Source organism: Emydura macquarii, unplaced genomic scaffold (assembly GCF_026122565.2).
Source record: "Emydura macquarii macquarii isolate MOO-44397 ecotype Brisbane River unplaced genomic scaffold, CSIRO-AGI_Emac_v2 contig_2636, whole genome shotgun sequence".
Lineage (NCBI taxonomy): Eukaryota > Metazoa > Chordata > Testudines > Chelidae > Emydura > Emydura macquarii.
In genome coordinates, this window is record NW_027132773.1 from 46697217 (window position 1) to 46722385 (window position 25169).

Here is a 25169-nt window from a genome sequence, read left to right on the forward strand (position 1 = left end):
TCTTTTTTGAATGTCAGAAATGGTTCAAGTGCAGTTTGACTTATGGGTAAAGAGTCAGGTTGGTTCTTATTCCAACAAGCCCGTTGTCTATTTTTATTACAAACCAGCTGGCTGATCCTTAGCTTGCCTATGCTCTAAATTCATCTGTCAGGCCAGTTTTTGTACGAAAAAAGATAGAACGTAATAGTATCTACTTCAAAGAAACAACATTTGGATCCTATTCAAAGTAGTAAGATTCCACACATTTCAATAGAGTTACATTATTGTAAGCAGTAGCAAAACTGAGTCCTTGGGGTCAAATTCTCTGCTGATGTAACTCCATTGTCTTCACCCCAGCAGAGAATTTGGCCCTTGGTCTCTAGTAACTAACTTTTGGTTTAATATTTTAAAATTGATTACTATTTCCCTATCAAGTTAGTACCACCTAATGCTGTATGATCCTTTCATATCTCACAAGCTAAACTCGTCCAGGTGGTGTGGTTAGATCCTGAAAATCTAATTGATACTGGTGATTCAGCAGGTGGCATTGTTCCTTCTAAATCAGTAATGAACTAATGCCCTGGAATGGTTCTAATGTCACTCTTCTGCTGGAGGTGCTGTCTTTTTCATGAGACAAATCTGAGGTCCTGACCTCTCATGGTCGATTAAGATCTTCAAGTATTTTTTAATCAGAACATCAGTGGTTAACCTTGAGGGCCTAGACAAACTCCAAACTGGTTAATAACATTCTGCCAACCTACATGTCCCTCCCAGTTTGATCTGAATAAGTTATTCCACATTTCCTACCCAAAACTATTGTCTGGTCATGCTGTCTGGTGCTAAATTGTTCAACATTTTATCTCAGATGCATTTCAGTAGCATATGAAATTACCCCAAGTAAGTTTAAATTTTGTAAAGTGCCACGGGTCTCTTTGTAGCAACATACACATATATTTACTAGTGTGTAAATGTTTTGCTTTCTTTTTAAGATTTTTTTTTTTGGGCTACATTTTCATATGAAACTACCATGAAGCCAAGTGAGTACATATGGCCAGATTCTCACTATCTTTAAGTCAGATGATGTCAATGAACTAGGCCAGTTTGCACCAGCTAAGGATCTGATTCATAGGTTGCCTGGTATTCATGATCAAAATACATGGGTGGACACTTTAGCCTCATGCATACTTTAGCCGTGGTTTTTAAACCAGGGTAGAGATAAACACTATCGACAACATATGGGAACAGCACAATTTGTTGGCTACCGAGGATGGCTCTCACACCCTGTTAACCAACACAGGAATAGCTGCCATCAGCATACACCAACTTGGAATCACGTGGCTCTAAAAGAGACTGCATCTGCTGATGCCAACTATTTTTTCTCCATGCTGCTGAAACTGCTACTCCACATACTCTGGCAAAAGAGGTGCTGTGTCTCCCTGGGTCCCATGACAAGAAGAGAAAACCCTTTGTCCACCTATAGTAGAACTGGTGGTGAAGGAAGAAACACTAGCTACTGTTACCGGCAACTGAGCGCATAAAGGATGGTTCTGCCAAGAGAACACAAACTTGTTCAGCCTCCTGCCTTGTGCTAATAGCCTGGTCTACTGTAAGCTGAGCATGGAGAGGCTGGTACCAGTAACTCAGGCATCTCTGCCGTATGTGTGACTGTGCTTATCTGAGCCAATAATTCCTGTAAAATTAGGACTTGGTTATCGTACTGATTCAGAGACACAAGTTGGTCTCAGAAATAATAATGATACTTGGCCTTTCGTACTGTCCATCAAAGGAGCTCAAACATTACAAATTACTGCTAGTTTCACAACTATCCTATAAAGTAGGTAAATATAGAATCACAAAACTATAGGGTTGATGACCTCAAGAGATCGTCAAGTCCATCCCTCTGTACTGAGGCAGAACCAAATAAACCTAGACCATCCCTGACAGGTGTTTTTCCAACTTGTTCTTAAAAACCTCCAATGATGGGGATTCTACAACCTCCCTCAGAAGCCTGTTCCACAGCGTAACTATTCTTATAGTCAGAAAGTTTTCCCTAATATCTAACCTAAATTTTGCTTTCTGCAAACGAAGCCTATTACTTTTTGTCCCACTTTCAGTGGACATGGAGAAAAATTGATCACTGTCCGTGTTATAACAGCCCTTAACATTTTTGAAGACTATTATCTAGTCCGTCCCCGTCCCGTCCCCCGTCCCGTCCCATGTCGTCGTCCCCCTCCCGTCCGTCCGTCCCCCCCCCCCCCGTGCTCAGTCTTCTTTTCTCACGACTAAACATGCCAAGTTTTTAAAACCTTTCTTTATAAGTCAGGTTTCCTAAACCTTTCATCATTTTTGTTCCTGTCCTCTGGACTCTCTTCAGTTTGTCCACATCTTTCCTAAAATGTAGAACCCAGAACTGGACACAGCACTCCAGCTGAGGCCTCACCAATGCCAAGTAAAGCAGAACAATAACCTATGTCTTACATACAACACTTCTAATACACCCCCCAACTATATTCGCTTTTTTTGCAACTGCTTCACATTGTTGACTCATACTCAATTTGTGATCCACTGTTGCCCCATCCTTTTCAGCAGTACTACCGCCTAGCCAGTTAGTCCCCATTTTGTAGTTGTGCTTTTGATTTTTCCTCCCTAAGTGTAGTACTTTGTACTTGTTTTTATTGAATATCATCTTGTTGAATTAAGACCAATTCTCCAATTTTCAAGGTCATTTTGAATTCTAATCCTGTCCTCCAGAGTCCTTGCAACTCCTCCCAGTGTGGTGAAAGTTTTATAAGCATACTCTACTGCATTATCCAAGTCATTAATGAAAATATAAACTAGTACTGGACCCAGGAATAGTACAGGGACCTCTATGGGACCTCACTAGATATGCCCTTCCAGTTTGACAGCAAACTATTGATAACTACTCTGAGGATGGTCTTTCAACCATACAGTGCCCACCTCATAGTAATTTCATCTAGCCCACTTCTCCCTAGTTTACCTATGAGACTCTCAAGTAGGGCTGTGTCAAATGCCTTTCTAAAAATCAAGATATATCACAGCTACAGCATCCCCCCATCCACTAGGACAGTAATCATATCAAAGAAGGAAATTAGGTTGGTTTAACATGATTGGCTCTTGACAAATCCATGCTGGCTATTCTTTATAACCCTATGATCCCCTAAGTGCTTCCAGATATCCCTATTTTAATAATAGCCCAGTTTTACCAATGGGGAGGCAGGCTTGGATTAAGGTAGCCCAAGACTCCAGGCGTTTCCCCCCTCATAGTAGGCTCTCTCATCATAATCTGTCTCAGAGCATGGAGAGGTGACAGTGGTCCCCTCCCCTGTGGGAAGGGTGAGCTGCAGCAGGGTGGCGTCTCCAGAGAAAGGGCAGCAGTGGTGAGCCTGGAGGCAGGAATCTCCTTCCTCAGCAATAAGGGTTCTAAGGGATGCTGTTCCTCCAGGGGCTGCTGCTGCTCTAGGGGCTCCCCTGCTGGAGTCTGTCTGTGGAGGCACCGCATTGGTTTCATGGGGCATGTTTTCAAATTGTACTTTCCTTTGCTAGAAACATAATTCTTAAAAAGTGAATCGGAGACGCTACTATTATCACGTGCCTCTGGGACCCAGGGCCCTAATGATATGCTCAGACTTTAATCCAGCCCTGACAGAACCCAGAGCTCTTGCCCCTTAGTGTTATATTCTAGTCACTAGGCCACACTCCTCCTAGGAACCCGCTGACCCTTATCTTCAGGAGCAAATGTTTTGCTGGGTCAAGATTTTCAAAGCGGGTGCCTAAAATTAGGCTCTTAAATCCCTAGTTGAGGCACCTAAATCAGTGGCCTGGTTTTAAAGTATCTGAGCACCCAGCAACTGCCATTGATTTCATCAATGGAGGTAAACAATTGCTCTTGGAGCCGCTGTAAATTACTCATTGTTCTGTGGGTTAGTATGACGGGATTGCATTCCAAGTTAAAGGAGTGTGAGGTGGGGGAAATAACCATTTCAAAGAAATCAGGAATGCCTGTGTAAATGAGACAGCTGTTGGAAGCATTTTGGGCATTGACCCAGGAATTCCAGCCTGTGATCTGGCAGCCAGCAAAACCAATTGAGAAAATCTCATAAGTGGAAGCCTGCAGCTGCACATGGCATAATGCCTGTTTGGGCAGTTTTGAGACGGGAAGGAAATCTTAATAACGGAACTCAATCAAACGAGAGTGAAACCAACAATGTAGAAACTGGATGGAGGCTGTATTGTAAGAGATCACTTATTAATTGTCTTGCAAAGGCAAATAAAAAAGGGTTCAGTGTCTCTCACTAAGGCGCTATCAGTGTTTAGGAAAGTTTCAGGATCTCTCTAAGAGCTAATAGCCTCTTTACTATATAAATTGATGCAAATAGCAAGCAGGCTGCACAAACTGAAGTCAGAGTCATTTAGTTTTTGCTAATATAACACCACCTCTGGATGTGTCATCTGCAGGAACTGAAGTCGGGACCAATACTTTTTAAAAAAGCGTGGATTTGTTACCATGGAGGCAAGAGCAGACTCAGGGATCTTTACATGGTCCAGCCACTAGAGGGGAACAAAGACACATCTGGCTAGTGTGTTACACACACAAAAAGTTGAGTCTATAAATTTTTCACATTGAGTCCATTTACTCCATCAGGGTCAGACTCTGTCATCCTTATTTATGCCCGACAGCACCACACTTCACAAATTGCACTGATTTATAATCCAGCCCTCATGCTGATAGTTTGCTGTTAGAACCAAGGGACTGGGCATTCTGAGCGCATATCCTCACCTCTAGGATGCCCCCTCATGTCTGGACACCACATTGCAGGGGAGCCTCATCTCTGACACCCCTTACTGGGCTCTACCTCAGATCTGTATCTTCTCACAACTCCCCCCTCTGCGTGTTCTGTAGCGTGGCCCTCCAGCCAGGTCACAGAAATCTAAACCTATTCCAAGGCAGCACAAACAAGTCAAAATAGAAGTCCAAACAAATCTTCAAACTAATAGCTCCTCTGCCTCTCTCAGGCTTCAGTGTAGTTCCCTTGTAAGCTATACCTCAGGACTTCCTCTGCAGGACCCTAACGTGCTCATGGAGCATTCCACCTCTGTTGTTATCTGTCTGGTTAAACCCTATCCCAGGGCTTCTCTCCTCCAAGGAGACCTGTCTCTGCTGTGGTCTCTCTCCAATTGAGCTCCCTCAGCCTATGTATATGGCTACCTCTGCCTCATCTGTCCCAGAAGCAATTGGTTGATCACTCCCCAGGTCCAGAATATGTCTAACTGGGATTCTCCCCTTGCATTTCAGGTGATGGGAGTTAAGGCCCATCACAGTCACCTACCTCACATGATGTTTCTATTTGCTGATTAGATGGATGACGTTAACTTTATAAATTACTTTGCTTCTGCCTGAAATGAATTTGTATTTAGTCACAAGTTGAATTTTGTCTATTGATTAAAGTATTTTAGCCACAGGCACAACCACTGATTTCTACAAATGTAGAGTATGAATGTTTGCAAAAGACAAACAAGTGAGGTATGAACATAACTGAAATGAAATGGAAAGAACCAAAATGCTTGCAAATACTTTCTGTCACTACTCATCTTCCTACTCAAGACCATTAGAGTGGGAGGTTTATTTAACACTAGCTGAAAAACTTCCATCAATAAACTCTCTTACCTCTCTCCCTTTTTATAACCACTGGAAAAAAAAAGTTTTCCCCCCCCAACATACAATTTTAAAAAATCATTTTGATGGTTTCTTTTGGAAAATGAAAAGTTTTCATTGAAAATTATGGGGAAAAAATGGGGTTTTTTTAGATGCTCACAAAATATATTTACATTTTTTTGAGAAAAAAAATCCATTTTTATTACTTACAAATTGTTAACACATTGAGATGAAGCTTAAATTTTGCTCAATACAAGTATATGGAATCTCTATATACATAAACTATTGATTTCAGTCCTATATGATGATGTGTCTTCAAGGGTGTATGAAATCTAAGTAATATTACTTCCCATATCAGAAATTACTGGGTGAGTTTCTATGGATGGTATTATGCAGGCCATACTAGATGATCATCCTGGTCCCTGCTGGCCTTAAAATCTATGTATCCTTTTGTCAGCCAGTTAAACATAGTGGATAAGCTAAGCATTAGCAAAGTAAATGTCAATGGAGCTGTCATGCTGGGTAGATGCGGGGGAGAGCATTTGTTATATTGTTTGACATCAATATGTCAAAATCATATTAATTCATGTGAGATATGCCATGACAGGTACTGTTAGGAAGGTTATAATATGCTAAGTCAGATGACAATACTTATGTTCACGTGTAATATGTGAAATGGAAGTTATAGATATATTTGAGATATCTGTATTTCAAATTGTGCTATCTGGGTAACAACTCAGACAGGATGGATGCAGAACAATAGCCTGCTTAATGGCCCATTAAGACACTCATGGATGCAAGGGGCCCAGGAAGAAACTAAAGGCATACCTGAAGAGTTACCAGGAGTGGCCCATGTGACTCTGGACTCCATTTTAGCTCCTGTAAGGTTCCACAAGACCACATGGCCCAGGGCCAGAGGGTATATAAGGCAGAGGCCTTGGGAATCCATTTTGTTGTCAGTCACCAGTCTTCAGCCAGGACTCAGCTTCAGGTACCAACTTACCTCTGGATCAGCTCATCTACAACTGAACTGAAGCTGTGAAACAAAGGACTGAGACCTACTCAGAGATTGGGTGCACACCAGAGGAACTATACAAGCCTGCAACTCCACAGTTCTTCTAGAAACCTGATCTATATGGACTTTTAATCATTTGTATGTATCTGATTGCTCTAATCCTTTAACATTTCTCTTAAGGTTTATTTCTTTCTTTTTACAATAAACCTTTAGTTTTAGTTACTAAAGGATTGGCTGGCAGCATGGTATTTTAGGTAAGATCCAAACTTATATTGATCTGGTACTGTGGCTGACCCTTGGGGTCAGAGGGAACCTTTTTAGTAAAGAGCATAGAGTTTAAACAACTGGTCTCTTTACTGGACCTAGTGGCTGACTGGGAGCCAGGAGCTGAAATGCAGTAAAGGGGGCTGTGTGTATTTGTATACTGGCTTCTGTGGGGATTCAGAAGCGCAGTTTGTGGGTGGTTGGCAAGTCTGGCTTCAGTGTCATCCACCAGTGCTGGGAGAATCTGCTCTCCGTTTGCAGCCTGCCCTGCCCTTGGCATTTTCAGAGGGCTACCTTGAGCACGGGACGGGTCACAGGAGCTATGCCAATTTACATTGGCAAAGAATTTGCCCCAATATAAAACACCAAGATCTAGTATGCTGTACTGTCAACAGGAGGAGAAAAGCAGAATCCAATGGCTGAGGAAGACGAGCCACCTGCCCACCCAAGGCTGGGAGGCTCATGACCACTACGCCCAAGAGATGCAGGGTGGAGATGGTTAGGGACTCCCTTCAGAGAGAGATGCATCTGCCAACCTGATATTGACTTGATATTCCCAAGGGATGTGCTGCCTGTTGGGAGCCTGAATCTGAGACATCACTGGAAGGTTGCTGAGGTTCATCTGTCCCTTTGATCACTAGTCCATGCAGCTCATCCCTGGGGACACTATAATACTGTTGGGTATGACCCTAACTAGATCAGTAGTAACTACAGCACAGTTGGTCTTGTTCATCCTCTCCATAGAAGTGGGTAAAGGCCAGGGAGGGGGACACACATCCTGGAGATGAATGCATGGCTGCACAGATGGTATTGAAGGGAGGTTTTGACTTCCTTGACCATGGGATGCTGTTCCAGGAAGGAGGACTACTGGGGATAGATGTGGTCCACCTAACCAAGAAGGGGAAGAGCATCTTTGTGCACTGATTCATCAACCTAGTGAAGAGGGCTTTAAAAGTCTACAGGTAACTTAAAAAAAGGTGACCTTAACATAGGGCTAGATGTTGGGTGGAAAAATGGAAAATTACAATAAGGTCATAGGAGCAAAATAAGGGAAAATAGAGGGAATCTGCTCAACATCTTACATGTCTATACACAAGGCAGGGAGTGTGGTGGGGAATAAGCAGGAAGAACTGGAAGTACTAGTACACAAAACAAATTATGACTTTACTGGCCTCACAGAGACTTGGGAGGTATAAATCTCATGATTGGAATATTGGTATAGAGGGGTATAGTTTGTTCAGGAAGGGAAAAAAGGGATGAGATGTAGCATTATACATCAAGAATATATACACTTGTTTGGAGGTCCAGAAGGAGGAGAGAGGCAGACCAGATAAAAGTCTCTGGGTGAAAGTTAAAAGGTGAAAAACACTCAGGGGAAACATCATGGAAAGAAGGTGAATGAGGCCTTTCTAGAACAAATAACAGAAACTTCTAAAACACAAAACCTGGTAGTAATGGAGACTTTAAATACCCAGACATGGAAAAGTATCATGGTAAAACACAAAATGTCCAGTGGGTTCATGGAGTGTATATCATGGGGATAAGTTCTTGTTTCAGAAGGTGGAAGAAGTAACCAGGGGGCCACCCATTTCAGACTTGATTCTGATCAACAGGGAGGAATTGGTTGTGAATCTAAAGGTTGAAGGCAGTTCAGGTGAATGGGATCATGAAATGACAGATTTCATGATTCAAAGAAAGGAAGGAGTGCGAGCAGCAGAATAAAGACAATGAGCTTCAAAAAGCAAATTTTAACAAACCCACAGAAATGGTGGGTAAGGTCCCATGGGAAGAATAAGGGGGAAAGGCGCTCAGGAGAACTGGCAATTTCTCAAAGAGACAATATCGAAGGCACAACAGCAAAACTATCCAGATGGAAAGGAAAGATAGGAAGAATAATAAGAGGCCTGTATGGCTCCCTCAGGATCTTTTAATGACCTGAAAATCAAAAAGATATCCCACAAAAATGGAAACATGGACAAATTGCTAAGGATGAGTACAAAAGAATAGCACAAGCATGTATGGACAAAATCAGAAAGGCTAAGGCACAAAATGAGTTACACCTAGCAAGGGACATAAAAGGCAATAAGAGATTCTTTAAATACATTAGGAGCAAGAGAAAAATAAGAGAAAGTGTAGTCCACTACTTACCGGGGATGGAGAGCTAGTAACTGATGACATCAAGAAAGCTGAAGGTGTATAATGCCTATTTTGCTTTGGTCTTCACTAAAAAGGTTAATGAAGACCAGATACTTAACACAATTAATATTAACAACAAGGGAAAAGGAACACAAGCCAAAATAGGGAAAGAACAGATTAAAGAATATTTAGATCAATTAGATGTATTCAAGTTGGCAAGGCCTGATGAAGTTCATCCCAGGGTACTTAAGGAACTAGTTGAAGTAATCTTGGAATTGTTAGTGATTATCTTTGAGAACTTATGGAGGACGGGTGAAGTCCCAGAGGATGGGTGCGGAGAAGAGTCAATATAACATTTATCTTTAACAGGGGGAAGAGGACCCGGGCAATTATAGTCCAGTTAGCCTAACTTCAATACCTGGAACAAAACTGGAACAAATTATTAAACAATCAAAGTATAAGCTCCTACAAGATAATAGGGTTATAAGTAATAGCCAACATAGATTTTTCAAGAATCTATCGTGCAAAACCAACCTAATCTTCTTTGAATGCCTAGTGGATAGCGGGGAATCTGTAGATGTGATTTATTTTGATTTTAGTAAGGCATTTGACACGGTTCCACATTATGTTGTCATAAGCAAACTAGAGAATTTGGTCTAGATGAAATTACTGTAAGGTGGGTTCATAACTGAATGAAAGACCATACTCAAAGTGTAGTTATCCATGCTTTGCAGTCCAACTTGGATGGTATATCTAGTGGAGTTCCAGAGAGGCCTGTTGTGGGTCCAGTACCATTCAATATTTTCATTAATGATTTGAATAAAGGAGTGAAGAGTATTCTTATAAAATTTGCTGGGAGGGGTTGCAAGCACTTTGGAGGACAGGATTAAAATTCAAAATGACCCTGACAAATTGGAAAACTGGTGTAAAATTAACAAGATGAAATTCAATAAAGATAAGTGTGAAGTACAACATTTAAGAAGGAAAAAATCAAATGCATGACTACAAAATGGGGACTAACTGGCAAGCATCATGAAGTTGAAGCTGATTTATCACACTTCCCGGTATCATGAATAAACCTCTTCAGTACTGTCAGTGCTGCCTGATTCTTGGAGAAAGAATCCTTCGTGCTTTACAAGGCTAAGGGGTTCTCTACACAGGGAGCTATTCCTGTTTTACTCTCTGTGTGGATGCTCTCATTCTGGATTGAGAGTGCCTTATTCTGAATTAGTTTAATCCACTTTCAATTCACAATCTACCATATTCTGGATTAATTTTCATATGTAGACAAGCCCTCTACACGTATATAAGCATGTAACTGGTAACATCTTCCTGTGTTGACAAGGCCTAAGAGGTAGTGATGGCAGCTTGAAGTTAATGGTGGTAATGGCATTTGGGGGTGGGAGCACAGCAAGTCCTGGGGTTGAGGTCTGAGATGGAGAAAAGGGCTTGACAGAGAGAGGTCATGGAAAAGAGGCAGAGGCTATACAGCAAAGTCTAAAATTGAGACCTCTTGGGAGCAAAGGGGAGGCTTATGCAATAGGGAATCTGAAAGAGACAGGGATTGAGGGATGGCCCACTTGAAGAGCAAAATCAAAGAATATTGCCAAGGCATCTTCCTGGAGCCTAATGCCTTTCTGCAGTGATCTTTCCTAGACATTGTCACCTCTTACCATTTGCAACATTGCTCAGTGCATATTGTATCGCTGGTGCAGACTCCAAGTGCCTTAGGGCTGGGACTGTGACTAATATTTTTGTACAGTACTATGGACACCCTTGTCCCTGAGTGAAGCATAAGTAATGGTTCAAAATCTAGACTGGAGGGGAGGCTGCAAGTCCAGATTGTTTTAATTTGGTTACATTTGGTCACAGTAGAAAGTGAGGGAAAGGCTGAAACAATGGAAGTTACATAGATCTGGGGATCAGCTGCAGAACAGAGGGGCCTGTTCCAAGTGCGAAAGGCCACTGAATGGATTTCCTCGGTCCATGATCCTAATTAGCCATCTGCGATGGGGAACTGGAAGAGTGTTTTCGCTCATTTGCTGGAGGAGTCAAGGAGAAGACCAGAGTATGATTCCTCTTGATTCAATTAGATCAACATTTCTGTTTACATGGAAGCAGAATCTTTTTTTTTTTTCCTGACTATTAACACAGCTGAAGGCTAGATAAGGGAAGGATGGTGCATCCTTTCTGAGTATGTAGAAGCAGAAAAAAAATCAGAGCTGAGTATTCCCAGATGGGCTTTTGGCAAATACATTTCAAACATGTATGTGGCGTCTCAGCCATCTGCTGTATTTAGATGCCAGCCTATTGAACTGGCATTATTCCCACGTATACTGCTGAGGGGATGCCTGCCTTGAGCCAGTCTTACTGGAATTGCAATTTCCATTTTCTGTTATCATTCATTTATATTGGTCCTGATCCAACACCCATTGAAATTCTTGGTAAGACTCCCACTGACTTCAGTGGACACTGGATGAGGTCAATAATGTTCATAGGTGTGCTAGCTGCTTACCAGACATATAGGATGACAGATCCTTTCCCTGAAAAGCTTACAAACAAAATAAACTATTCCCTTCCCTTCATTGCTTTAAGGTAAATTGCCTCTGCCAGTGTTTACAAATCTCACCAAATAGCCGCATACTGAGATTTTATTTTAAAAAAGTGGAAGAGGATGTTTGGGGTTTTTTTATTTTACAAATTCAAATACAAACAAAAAAGTTTTCCTGACTTTTAAAATGATAAATCCATGAAAATGTGTTGTTTTGGACATACCCAATGCCCTGCAAGTGCAAACTCAGTCTAAGATTCTTCTTAAAGGGTGATAACTAGAAACTGAAGCTGATTATAAACAGAGAGTGAAGCTGACAAATCTAGTTTAATTGAGTGACATTCAGAGAGTAAAAAAAAAACAACAAACAATCTCCCCAAACTCTGTCAATGAAAAGTCAATTAAATTAAAATGTTATTTTAGTTCAGCAACGCAAGGTGTCAGTAGATTGCTTCAGTACATTTTAAAAACAATACATGGTTTTTAATCTTGGTATTATCTTGAATCTCTTAAACAATGGATAACCAGAATTCTGTTCTTGTCTCACGTAGAAGTGCTGTTCTTAGAAGCTGCAGTTTTCTTTGTACTGGTGTTAAGTAACCCGGGTTGGCACATACAGTTGTTACCAATAAGTTTCTAAATCTATCTGTTTTAATACTACTCATCACTATAGTCTCTTAGTGCCATGGGGAAAGTACCAAGTGCTTATTGTTGCTAATGCTAATTGAGAACACAGGAGGAAGCTCAAGGAAGGAGTCTGGGAAGAAAGGAAGAAAACTGAGAGAAGGCAATTACTTTGTGTGTTGTATTATATAAAGAATCCCATTTACTCCTTCAGACTGCTTCCGACCAGAGACTTGCAGGGAATATTTTGCTTTTTTAATTGGTGCTGGGAAAGTCTTGATCTATGAACACAGCTAACCATCCACAAACAAATTTCAGTGGTAAAAATGGGGAGTTTTGTGGCCAGAACTCGTGTTTCATTTTAGATGAAGAAGGGATGCTCTGCAGAACCCTTCTGCATGACTTTTGGGGGACAAGTAATGAACAAGTTTAATTCAGGATCTTTGTAAAATGGGAATTATGATACTTATCTGCATTGTAAAGAGCTTTGAGAGCTCCTGATGAAAAGTGCTATATAAGAACTAGGTAATATTATTATTTATTCGTTTAAAATCATCAGCTCACGTGTTGCCAACTCTAGGAATTGCAATATTTACTGTTTTTCTTAAAGCTCCAATGCCAGGGATCATGTGTTTATAGGAGAATCTCAGCTTGCATTAAACAAAACAAAACTTTTGGGCCCTCGTGGTTGCAGAGAAAAGCTTGAAAAAGCAAAACCTAAAGTTTTAAAACCCAGGAGGCAAGTAAAAAGAAACCAAGGCAATTTTTTGTTGTTGCAGGGTGGGGGTCTGCTTCATGATTTTTGCACGGCTGGGGTTGGTAATACTGAAATTCTGCCCTTGCTTGAATCTGTGCAACTCCATTGAAGCCAGTGGGGCTATACGGAAAAACCGGAGCAAAGTTTGGCCCATAGTTTTGTCCAAATGGAATCTGCTCGCTTGTTGAATTCCTTTAACCTTTTGGAAAATGTGGACAACTGTATTTATTTAAATGTACAGGATATTTCTATATGCATTCTCTAAACATTTACTTGTATGGCATTTTCTGGACTGAAAATGGGAGAAAGGTTAAACTTCATTTATGTTTCTTGGGCTACTCCTTCCTGCAATATGGCCAGAGCTGGTCATGGAAAAGCTATGTAATAGCATACTGTTTATCCAAAGAGTCATTTGCAATTAGACAAGAGAATGTCTTAAAAGTGTATCAACTGTGGCTTTATCCATAATAACAGTAGAGATACTACTTGGGAAACCAAAGTGTCTATGTCCTCGTATTCTTGGTTTCACATGGCCTGTAAATTAATAATATATTATTTCCAAAATATTAACTAAGGAATGCTAAATGTGCTGCTGGAAGTTAGGGAAGTAAGTACTATTACCAGTGGCATACCGAGGGGGTGGGAGTGGGCCATTCTCCCGGGCGTGGGCCTGGGGGGGGACAGCCAAGCCTTCCTCAGAGGAGCCGCCCCTTGCTGACATCCCCGGCGGCCATGCTGATTCAGCCCCTCCGCATCCTGTCCTCCTGGCTCCTCCACCCCCATGCTGGGCACAACGAGGGAGCTGCAGGGACCCCGGCCATGTAGGGGCCAGGCAGCCACTCCCACCACCACCGGGTGACCCAAAGGCATCTGCCTCTGTCACTCCTGCTCCTTGCCACCCCAACCGCCCCCAGAGCAGGGGAAAGCAAGAAATGGACCTGCAGACCTCCCCCCCGAGGGGTGCTGCTGCCACTAAGGGGGGGCACAAATACAAGTATTGGCCCCTGGGCGCCGGAGACCCACGGTATGCCACTGATTGTTATCCCTATTTTGCAGATTTCACTGGCAGAACCAAGATGAGAACTCTGCTGTTCCTGGCACCCAGTCCCATGCCCATGCCCCACGCATGGATTGCTATGACCATTATGTGCATGCTAGTCAATAGAATATGAACGAGGACCTCTGCTTCACTACTGAGAAGAGTTTATACATGCAACCATCAACTTCTCTGAAGCAGAGGAGAGATGCATCTTCTTTAAGCAGCCATCTTTTGTTCAGAACAAATACCAGAATTACATAATTTGTTGGAAAAAACAGAAATGAAGGGCAGAAACTCTCTTTACTCTCACTGGACAGCTTTATGTTTTAATCACTTTTCTTCCATGAAACTAATCTGAGACCAAAGTATCTTACAGGTCCATTTCACCATCTTAGCTATTTCTATAGCAAGAAAAATTGTAACACTTGGTAGACTCATATAATCGTAAAAGAGACTTATTTCGGGCAGATCATTTCATCCATTCCCTTTCACCCGTCTGTTTTTAACTGTCCCAAGCAATGCAACTTCCAGGGTTTTCCATGGAGCATGATCTACAATTTACTTGACCATGCTACTCAAATGTATCCAAATGTCAAGTCTTTGACAACTTCGAGAAAAACAAAACTAGCTTTTATTGAAGATTTGAGTTCCAGAACTGGTTGACATTTTGCAACGATCAAAAAAAATGTTGAAATGGCAATTTGTTTTGAAATTTCAGGTACCAGTAAAAAATTTCAAAAATATTTGTGGTATTTTTTTACTTTTTTTTTTTAAAGCCTGCTCATTGTCAATCAGGGTTTCCTGATATTCAGCCTACATTTTCCCCTCTCTTGATTTCAGTCCATTGTTCCTCATTAGGAATATAGGAATTACCATAACTGGATCAGAACAACAGTCTATATAGTTCAGTACTTGGTCTCTGATAGTGCCTAATACCACACACCGGCAATTTAGATGGGAAAACCTGACTAATCTATTTTATTATTATTATTTGCATCATTGTAGCACCTAGGAGCCCTAGTCATGAACTAGGACCCCATTGTGCTTGGTGCTGTACAAACGAAGAACAAAAAGACAGTCCCTGCCCCAAAGACCTTACAATCTAAGTATAAGACAAGACACACCATAGAAACAGACAGTGGAGTACAAGGAAACTGAGTCAATATTGGGCAGCATGGTTGGGTGTAGTATCAGCACCCCAGCAGTCCAACTGTTGTCAAGTTTTATGTAGACATCATGGAAAAAGGAGATATTACAGGAATATAAAGAGTTAGCTTTACAGATGTTTATGAAGAGTACCTCCCAACCATGATGGGCAGCATAGGAGAAAGCCCAGAGATCCAGGTTGAAGATGATGCCCAGGTTGTATGCCGGAGTGACAGGCAGGATGGTGATGTTGTCTACAATGATTGAGAGGAGGCATTGGGGCTCAAGGGAGGGGAGATTATGACCTGTGTTAGCTTGAGTTGATGGTGATGTCAGAGAGACAGGCTGTGATTTTCGTTTGGACAAAAGGAGACAGGTCTGGAGTAGAGACATAGACCTGTGAGTTGTCAGCATAGAGCTGGTAGTTGAATTTGTGTTTGTGGATGAGATTACTCAGAGATAGAAGGAGAATTCCTTTTCATCCTTGGTGCTTATGCCTTTCAATTGTATATAGTGTTATCTTGCTTTGTTGTTGCTTAGCCGGGCAAAGCTTTTTAAACCTTCCGTCATAAACCAGTTCATCCATCATGCGTCACTCTTCTCCAAACTCCCTCCAGTCAATCTCCACCTTTCTGATACCTAGAGGTCCCAAACTGAACTCAGTATTCAAGGTTTAATCTCACCAATCTCCTGACATTCCAAACTTCCTTTGTAAGGGAAGATACCATTGCTATATAAACACACAAAGTTGAACATCAATGGGCAATTTCCATATGCATTTGAGTAGCAATGGCAGATGTTTTTGTTATGCACAGTTGTATATTTTATTAATATATTAGTGGCTGTTTTTCTTACTAGTTTGCCACTTAGAGATTTCTCCAGAGATTGACAGGAAAAAGGTGTGTCATGAGGTACAGCAGAGAGTCTAGCGTCTAGTACATTTGTTTGTCATTTAAGTGTAGTTTAGCTGACAGACAGTCCCTTGAAGAGTATTTGGTAAAGTGAGTAGTGCTATATGTGTGCAACAGAAGAAAAGAGATGGCAATATGTTAACATACACCCAGGGTGATGCGCTTTTAAGCAGACCCTTCAAAATGAACGGAACAATTAAGAACCAAATTCAGCCCTTGTGTAGGTGGGCATCTGGGCTAAATTTGGCCCAATACGTCCTTCTGAGCCTTAGAAGAGCAAAAGGAAAACCATGTCAAGGAAAATGTAGTTTTGAACTAATGATACAGAGGACAGGTTATCCTGGTGGCTTGGCTGAAATTTGCCTTCTCCATTTACTCTCAATGTCCAACCTACTGAGGCGTTAAGCCAGTAAATTTTAGCTCATAATTAATTGATGAGCAAATTCACAGAACAATAAGCCAGTCTTGACACTTGTCCTAATAAGACCTGTCTCAAATGGAAATGTAGCTAACATGCCTGATTGCCTTGCGTGAGGAGATCTGTGCTAATGAAATAAACCTGGAGTTACACCTTTTAGATTAGCTATAGAGATGGTTCCAAAGATAAACACCCCCTGACTCAGCTCCATGTCACCTGAAGCGTCTTTTGAAAGTTCCACATGTCAAGTGGCTTCTCGGTCTCTTAAATTCACAGCCAGATCCTCAGCTAGTGTAAGTCATTACAGCTCTATTGACTCACACCCACTGAGGATCTGACCATCGGTTGATTGCAAATGTTTTTTTAAAGTGTTCACAAACAGCAGATGCATGACAGGACCCATGCAGCCAATGCATTTCCCAGTCAGAGGTAATGCAGGACTATGCATCGCTTACAGCACATGCCCTGTCTCAAACCAACATGCACATGTACAGTATTAGGCTGGCTTAGTGTGTATGGTCATGTCTCACACGAGTGACTGGCCCTCCAATGATATGTGTACAGAGCAGCTGGGAGGGTGTTTCCTAGCACAGGTACGCACTAATGCTGCTTGAGCTAGTGCACTAACGCTAGCAGTGTGGTGGTACCAGCAGTGGCTTGGGCTAGCCACCCTAGTACAATCCCACCCGACCCCCTGGGTATGTACCTGGGTGGTGTGATAAAGTCAGGCTAGAGGGCCTCAAAAGGGCATACCAGGGCCAGAGTATGAGCCCTAAAAGTCCAAAAACCCTGGTTCCTGCAAGCAGGGGAGAGATGATTGCAGGGCAATTAGAGACAGCTGGACCCAATGAAGGGCTAGTCCAGGTGTACTTAAACCCTGCCTTCCCTAAAGGGAGAGGGAGAAGTATTGGAGGAGGAAGTTGCTAGAAGACTAGTAACAGTGTTTCTCTGCAGCTACAGAAGGAGAAAACCCTTGGCCCCAGCCAGCAGAAGGAAGCTGGAGTAAGGTACCTCCAAGGGGAGACAGGTTTATTGGGGACTCCCTGACCCACTACAAGGGGTTGAAGCGTGAGACCCACTAGGGAGAAGCTAGCTGTTTGCCACAGTGGCTAGCCTGAGCTGCCCCCTATGGTGTTGTGGCCACACTGCTAGCTAGTAGAGCTAGCTCGTGTCTAGCTAGCACTCTCCCAGCTGCTGTGTACCCATACCCAGAGAGATCAAAATCTGCTCTATGCACAGGGTTTTTGGAAAGGGCTGAAGGTATACTTCCCTCACCGATGAAGGGATAGAAAGGATGTTCTGTATGTGGCTGGCTGAGTTGCTGCTGAAATGTTTACTTTAATTCTTCTGGGATGTTAGTGTGTGAGTGGTGGGCTAGAGCAGTGATTTGCAACCTTTCCAGACTACTGTACTCTTTCAGGAGGCTGATTTATCTTGCATACCCCCAGGTTTCACCTCACCTAAAAACTACTTGCTTCACAAAAGTCCCACAGCACACAATTGCTGGAAAATGGCTTGCTGTCTCATTTCTACCATATAACTACAAAATAAATTGACTGGAATATGAATATTGTGCTTATGTTTCAGTGTGTAATATATGGAGCAGTATAAACATTGTCTGTATGAAATCTTAGTTTGTACTGACTTCGCTAGTGCTTTTTATGTAGCCTGTTGTAAAACTAGGCAAATATATAGATGAGTTGATGAACCCTGGAAGACCTCCATATATGCTCAGGGGTTCACGTACCCCCTTTTTGAGAAACACTGGTAAAGCACCTACTGCCTTGGATAGGTGTCTTTTTGATTTATTATTTAAATCTAAAAAATACTGCTCCTTTTTGAAAGAAGTTACTCCTTTAGCTCCACTGGAAAGACTTTGCTTTTGATATGGAAGGTCTCAGGTTCAATCCACCCTATGGCCATGACGCCTATGTGTCTGTAATCAGCCTTTGTTTCACTTCCCGTTCTCCTTGGCTCAAAAGCATGCTGTAGTGTACAATATCCCATCTAGCTCATATATGCAGTCATATATACTAAGCACTCAAAGACATAGACAAGATACACAATTAAGGGTAGAAGGTGGCATAGAAAACTTTCTGAGGGAATAGAAAAAAAATCACTCCCCCAAACTAGCTTGATGCACTAAGATTAGTAGAGGGAGATATTTTTAAGGAAAGGGTAAATAGGTTTGGAGAAAATAAGAATCCCTCCAAACTTTTGCCCATGTTTAGAATAAAACTGAACCTCTTTGGAGGTTCTGGAATGTTTGGATAACTTCTTAAGAACGTTTTCCCTGTGCCCTTTGTACTTCTGAGGCCCAGGCTAAAACAGAGGAACTATAAATCTTGTCAGAAAGTTGGTTCTCATGACATTCCCAGCCCATTCTCACATATCCACCATGTGTGTAATTCAAATAAATACCCAGATTGTTGGGTACTTGTTTGAACTCTGAGCTTTTGGAGGTTCATTGGTATTTGAGGGATGGATATCGCTATAGGGGACTTAAATGGCTCCTATTACTGCAATATCTAAGCAGCTCACAATATTTAGTGGGTTTATCCTCACACCACTCCCGTGAGGTTGGGAAGTGCTATTGTCCCCATCGTATAGATGGGGAACTGAGGCACAGAGTGATTAAGTGTTTTGCCCAAGCTCAGAAAATCTGCAACAAAGCAGCAACCTGAACCCAGGTCTCCTGAGTCCTAGGCTCACACCCAAACCACTAGACCATTCTTCCTCACACAGACAACTGTAATCCAGTGTGCTCATCTTACTGCACCCTTTATTAAAGCCATTTCTTCTAGGGAGCCCACAAGAAGAGAGCTATAACAGTTAGACTAGAATTTTCAGAGGAACCTAAGGGAGTCGGGCACCATTTGCCTTGGCTTATATAAAAAAGGGGAAAAAACCACCTCTGGATGTTCTCCTTGCCTCCACATTCTTACATTTTAAGTGTCCTGACTCAACTTTTTTTTTTTTTTTAATAGCGTGGACCATATTTTAATAGAATGTACATTCTCATGTCACCTCCACCCCCATTCATGATGACACAGACCACTTCCTCTCCTTTTACCTGAGCAAGTTGTATCAGGAAAGGATCTAATACAATTTAGCTGCTGCAGTCAAGGAGGAGAACCAGTACCATGTGACGAGCCATCTCTATAGACAACCAGCAAATGCTGCATGGGTCACACTTTGAGTACAGCAGCTGTTGACCACATCTGCCTCTGTAAAGCATAAGGCCAAAGGCAGAATGAATGGAGCCACCTAAATAGAGCAAGAATTGCCTCACAATCCAAAATGGACACATCAGAATAATTGATTTCAGTGGGTGCCTAAATACCTTTGAGGATCTGGGCCTAAAATAAATTACTTGCTCAAGGTCATGCAGGAAGTCTGGGGTAGAGCAGGGAAGGGAACTCAGATTTCCTGAGGCCTAGGGAGGTGCCGTAACCACATGACCTTCTTTCCTCACTAAGCAAAGTGTCCCTGTTGTTAGTGGCCAGCATCAAGCTACTGCATGCTGAGAAAGAAAACAACACCCCTTACGCATTATTTCACCTGTCTTGGGTTCTTAGCCTGACTTTACGTGAAACCCTTCTCCTGTGTATTTCTGCAAGGGGTTGGAGGTCAGTAAGAGCAGCATGAACTGCCTGAGAGGAGTGGGAAGGTGTGGATAAATTAATAAAAAGAAATGAGCAGTGCATTATTCATTGCTTCCATCATATGAAGAAGGAACATTTCTAAGGGCCAGACTCCTATGTGCACATGCAGCAGTGGGCCTGAAAAGATGCATGATATAATTGATCACACGATGATGATGATATAGGACCTAATCTCTCTTCTGACAAAAGCATAAACCAGCCTCCCTCTTTAATAATGAATGATCCAGCCGGGCCCTGAAAGTACATTTTTGATTTTCATCAGTGATGCATAATTTCAATTTTTGCTTTGTTAATAAATACTTGAGCTGTGTAACTGGACCCGTTTATGCTATTGTTATGATGTCACTGATACACACGTTGGTATTATTATAGCTGGGAAGATCAGGCTACATTATCTTCTTGCTTCTTTGGCCAGGTAACTTGAGGCTGCAGCCCCATCGACTTAGCGCTGTCTAACGCTGAAGCATCTGCTCTGTAACTGTAGCCCGCTGTGGATATGGTGCTTTTGTGAGAGCTTTGTTTAACCGCTGACAGCTTTGGGAAAGAGCATGAAACTGTCTCAAATGATTTCACTGTACCTGCACCTCTCCTGCCCAAAGACTATAGTAGCTGGAGAATATTAGGCTGGCTGAGGATTGAGGGCTTTGGATAGTACCCAGCTCCTACTGTATTGCCAGAGAAGCCTCTGGAATGCTCTTGTCACTCCAGGCTTCCTAAAGAGAGGAACCCCTTCTCTGAAGTCATTATCCTTCCAGCCTTTATTTTTTGTGGTTCTCTTTAGGATGTGAATGCTGGCTGCTGACTATGCTTTGGTGGAAAGCAGGCTAGGCAGAGACAACGTTCTATAAGCCAAGATGCATCCGTTCCCTTGTTCGGCCCTGCTTACCTGTTTTGGAAGTGTGCGAGAAAACACGGCTTTTGATCAAACCGACGTAAACCCCTTAGCTGCTGAGGTGCAAAAGGCTGAGACGGACTCAATGGTATGCACTCAGCCATCTGCAAAAGGAGCCGGCAGTGTGAGTCACAGGGGAGAGAAAGCTGGGGAGGAGACGTTCAAAGCCAGCAGCTGCTCAGAAGAACACAACAGCGTAAATAGCAATTCAAGGAATCATGTTGTTGCTCAGACTGCACCTACTGTTACCGATTCGTCTAGGCTTCCTGCTAACGAGCCGGACCATGATACTGCTACAGTCCATACTCACATCCCCAGACCATCAATCATTGGCATGCCAAAGGTGAGTGCTCTAGATGCTAATATATGGAGTGATGGGAGAAGTGGCTCTTTAATAAACCAAAGCCTAAAAAGCAACAAAAAATAAATGCATCATTTATCTTGTATTGATCGGAACAAGACAAGGCTAATGGCAGCTTTTACTTAAATAACACAACATGACAGCTATTGCTTTTCTGAACTATTATAGGAAGGCTTGGGGGATGCTAGTAATACTGTGCACTTCTGCAGTGCTTTTCATTGACAGATATCCCCCTGTTCTTTGTGATCCTCACTTATTTTTGGACCTGATCCAAAGTCCATTGAAGTTTTTCCATTGACTTCACTGGGCTCTGGGTTGGGTCCTTTGTCACGTCTTCAGTTTTAGACTGTACACATTTTAGGGCAGGATTTTTCCATGTCTTCTGTGAATACAATCTCTCCTTGCTTTAATGAAAATCAACGCAGCACATTTATGGACACTATAAAATAATAATAGGCAAATGTGATCATTTAGATTGGGTACTTGGTGATCACATGACTTTCCCCGAGGCCAGACAGTGACTGAGTGAGGGATAGAACCCCGGTCTCTTGATTCAACCTTTTAATAGTGTGGGCTGTATTTTAATAAACATTCTTGTGTTACCTTCCTTCGGCCATTCACAATGACGCAGACCACGTCCTCTCTCATTGGTGGTTGCTTGGACCAACCTCCCCTCCTGTTCGCACTCAGGTAATATTTGGCAACTACAGCAATTGTTTACATGGAGAAGTATTACTAAAAAGGATAATGTAATTTAGCTCCTGCAGTCAAGGAGGAGAACCAGAATCATGTGATCAGACAGTCTACACATGATCAGCAAGTTCTCCAAGGCCCACAGTTTGTGCATGGCTGCCATAGACTATAAGTGCCTCTGGAAAGCATAAGACCAAAGGAGGGAGGATTGGAGCACCTAAATGGAGCAATAATTACCTCACAATCCAAAAGCTAGATGATAAATTCAGACTGGAAATAAGGTGTAAATTTATAACTGTGAGAACATTGGAACAATATACCAAGGGTCGTGGTGTATTCTCCATCCTGAAAACTTTTAAATCAAGACTGGATTTTTTTTCTAGGAACTATTTTGGGGCAGCTCTATGGCCTGTGTTAGACAGAAAGTCAGCTAGATGATCCTCAAAGTCCCTTCTGGCCTTGGAATCTATGAAAAGAAGGGAACAGTTTAGGCCCGGTACACTTAGTGGGCATCCCAGATACAGCTATGGAATAGGCCATGGCGCTTTTCTGAAGCTCATGTAACAATCTTTCCCCTCCTCTTTTCGTACGAACAGGTCTGCTCTGTCTGACGCACTTAGTGCTGCCTTTGTTTACAGCACTGTTCTCTTCTTTGTAGCCACAGGGACACCGTCAATATACACGCGAGTGGCCAGACTATAGCTGCTGGAGAGTGGGTTCCCTGCAGTTTAACAGAGAGAGCCCACTCTGCACTCCCTTCCCCCAGGGTGGCTGTTGGTGCAGCGAAACAGTGATCAGACAGCCAGTGGCTGCAGGCCTGTACTGAGGGATGTGTAGGCCACAATAATCTACAGGTCCTTCTGTGACATCAGGGAGAGGAAATAGTGGAGGAGCCTCTCTGCTGACTCTGCACTACCCTATGCTGGGGTGATTCTCTCACAGACTACTAGCCTCTTTTGTGCGATCAGAACAGCAAAATGTGGTCCCCGTGCACAGAAGGATCTGGCTTATTCAAATCTCCAAGTTCCTCTCCCAGATCCTGTCTCTTCAAGCCTCACTCAACCTATTCTCCCTACCTACAGGCCCTCTATACAACTTCCCTGATCCCTCACCCAGGGCTGGCTCCCTCTACCTGCTGTGCTATCTTCTTGTGAGGGGGGGCTGCCCTGGAAGGAACTCCAGGCCACAGCTAGGGTGTGGGCTACCTTAGCATCTCTCAAAGACGAGGCCCCCCCACCCCTGAGGCTGAGCAGGCCTTGTTGGCTAAGTTTGCGAGGCATCATCCTCAGCTCGATGGCATTTCTCTGTTTGTAACAGGTACGTTTTGACCACGCCTTCCAATCAGTTCCAAAATGTTGGGGAACTTCCTAGGCATCAATGAGCAGAGCATCCTATTGACTCTGGTGAAACTTGCCCTCTTCCAGTTTTCCAATGGGGCCTTTTGCATCTGGTTAGCAGAGCTTCAGCCACCTCTGTAACGATCTATAGCTGAAAGAACCGGTTGAGGGCAGTGACTAACACCTTCCAAAAGAGCAATACCCACCATCTCAGCTCTGCCAATCGCCCCAACACAGATTAAAATGCTGACACCCTGGAAGACTTTTCTTTCTGGCTGGAAGTTAAGACCCAAGAATGGTGAGAGGGAAGGAGAGAATGGGGGGCACACAGAGCCCCTGGCATGTGGGGAGGAGGAGGGATAACATTATGGGGAAGGGGAGAGAATTCCTACCATTGTGGGGAATGGGGACAACCCTATGGAGGGCAACATCAGGGATACACAAAGTCCCGGGTACGTGGACGAGAAGGGAATGGGAAGCACACAGAGCCACTGGCAGAGGGGGAAAGGAGGAGCATAGGGGAAACGGGCAGGTCACAGACCCCCTGTAGTGGAGGCAGGGAGAAATGGGGAAACCCTGGTGTGGGGGGGAGGGGGGAATGGGAGGATGGCATAAAGGGAGCTTGTGGGAGAAGCGAGGGATGCAGGGAGCCCCTGGTGTGAACTTGGCCTACAAAAACAACAAAGTGTGTGCCCTTCTAGCACATAGGCCCCTGAAAGAAAAGGGGAATGACTAGCAGGAAGTAGCAAGCTGCTGGCTTCTTCTAACAGGGCAATAATGTGGAAGATTAGGAGTCAGGGAGGTCACACAGGCCATGCTGTAGACCTTTAACGGGAGGATGTTTGTGAAGTTCCCTGAACATCAGAAAGTGTTATTCAGTTTGGCCTGCATTAATCACGGTAGGCTTGAAGGTTTAACTGAATTCACTCATCTCTTCTGTCAGTTTCTTAATATTCAAAACAGTTCCCTGTTGGCTTGGCTTTATACAGGGGCTAGGACATACATCTGTGGCCAAATCCTAGCCAACTCACTCACAGAAACATCTTATTGATTTCAGCAAGTAGGCGGGGGACTGAGATGAGCAAGATTTAACCCTCAATGTGTTTCCAAAAAGTATTTTCCACTTGTTGCAAAACACCTTCATTTTCCTCATCCCACAGAAAAATCCTGTTGGTAGCTAACTGATTAGAATGAAGAGACTGGAGAGTCTGTCAGTATTAAGTAGGGGGTTTTTTGGCTCTGAATTTTGCAAAATAAATAACCAAAAACAAACAGGCCAAAAAAAATAATAATCTCAGAAGCTTTAGCTTTATAACAATAAAAGTATTTGGGTCTTCAGCACAATTGATACATTTGTTCAAAATCTATGCATCAGAAAGAAAGGCAGTGAGGTCCAATGTACAAAGTCAAGAGACCCAGTTTCCCTTCCTTTCTGTGTGACTAGGGCAAGTCACTTAACCTCTCTTTGCCTCAGTTTCCCCATCAATAAAATGGAGACAATAGTTTTCCACCTTCCTTTGTAAAATACTTTGAAATCTATGGATTAAGAGACTAATATAGGTACTAAATATAATTAAAAGATAAATACACTATAATAAAAACAAGAGTGCCATTCCATACGATAAAAATAAATATCACTATATAGCAAAGTGACTTAAAATTCATGAGCTCACATCAACATTTAAAATTAAAGGAATATCAGGAATA

At 42.7% G+C, this 25169-nt stretch overlaps 1 long non-coding RNA gene across 2 annotated transcripts; it reads left to right on the top strand.

Annotated features, from left to right (window-relative positions):
• The first annotated feature begins 17427 nt into the window (after positions 1–17427).
• Positions 17428–23276, top strand: LOC137163992 (uncharacterized). 2 transcript variants are annotated; one of them, XR_010922893.1, is made up of 3 exons: positions 17428–17521; positions 20961–21414; positions 22722–23276. It is a non-coding gene; the product is annotated as an uncharacterized lncRNA (long non-coding RNA). The 2 variants fall into 2 exon arrangements; XR_010922894.1 differs by having other exon boundaries at positions 22784–23276.
• Positions 23277–25169: the final 1893 nt, after the last annotated feature.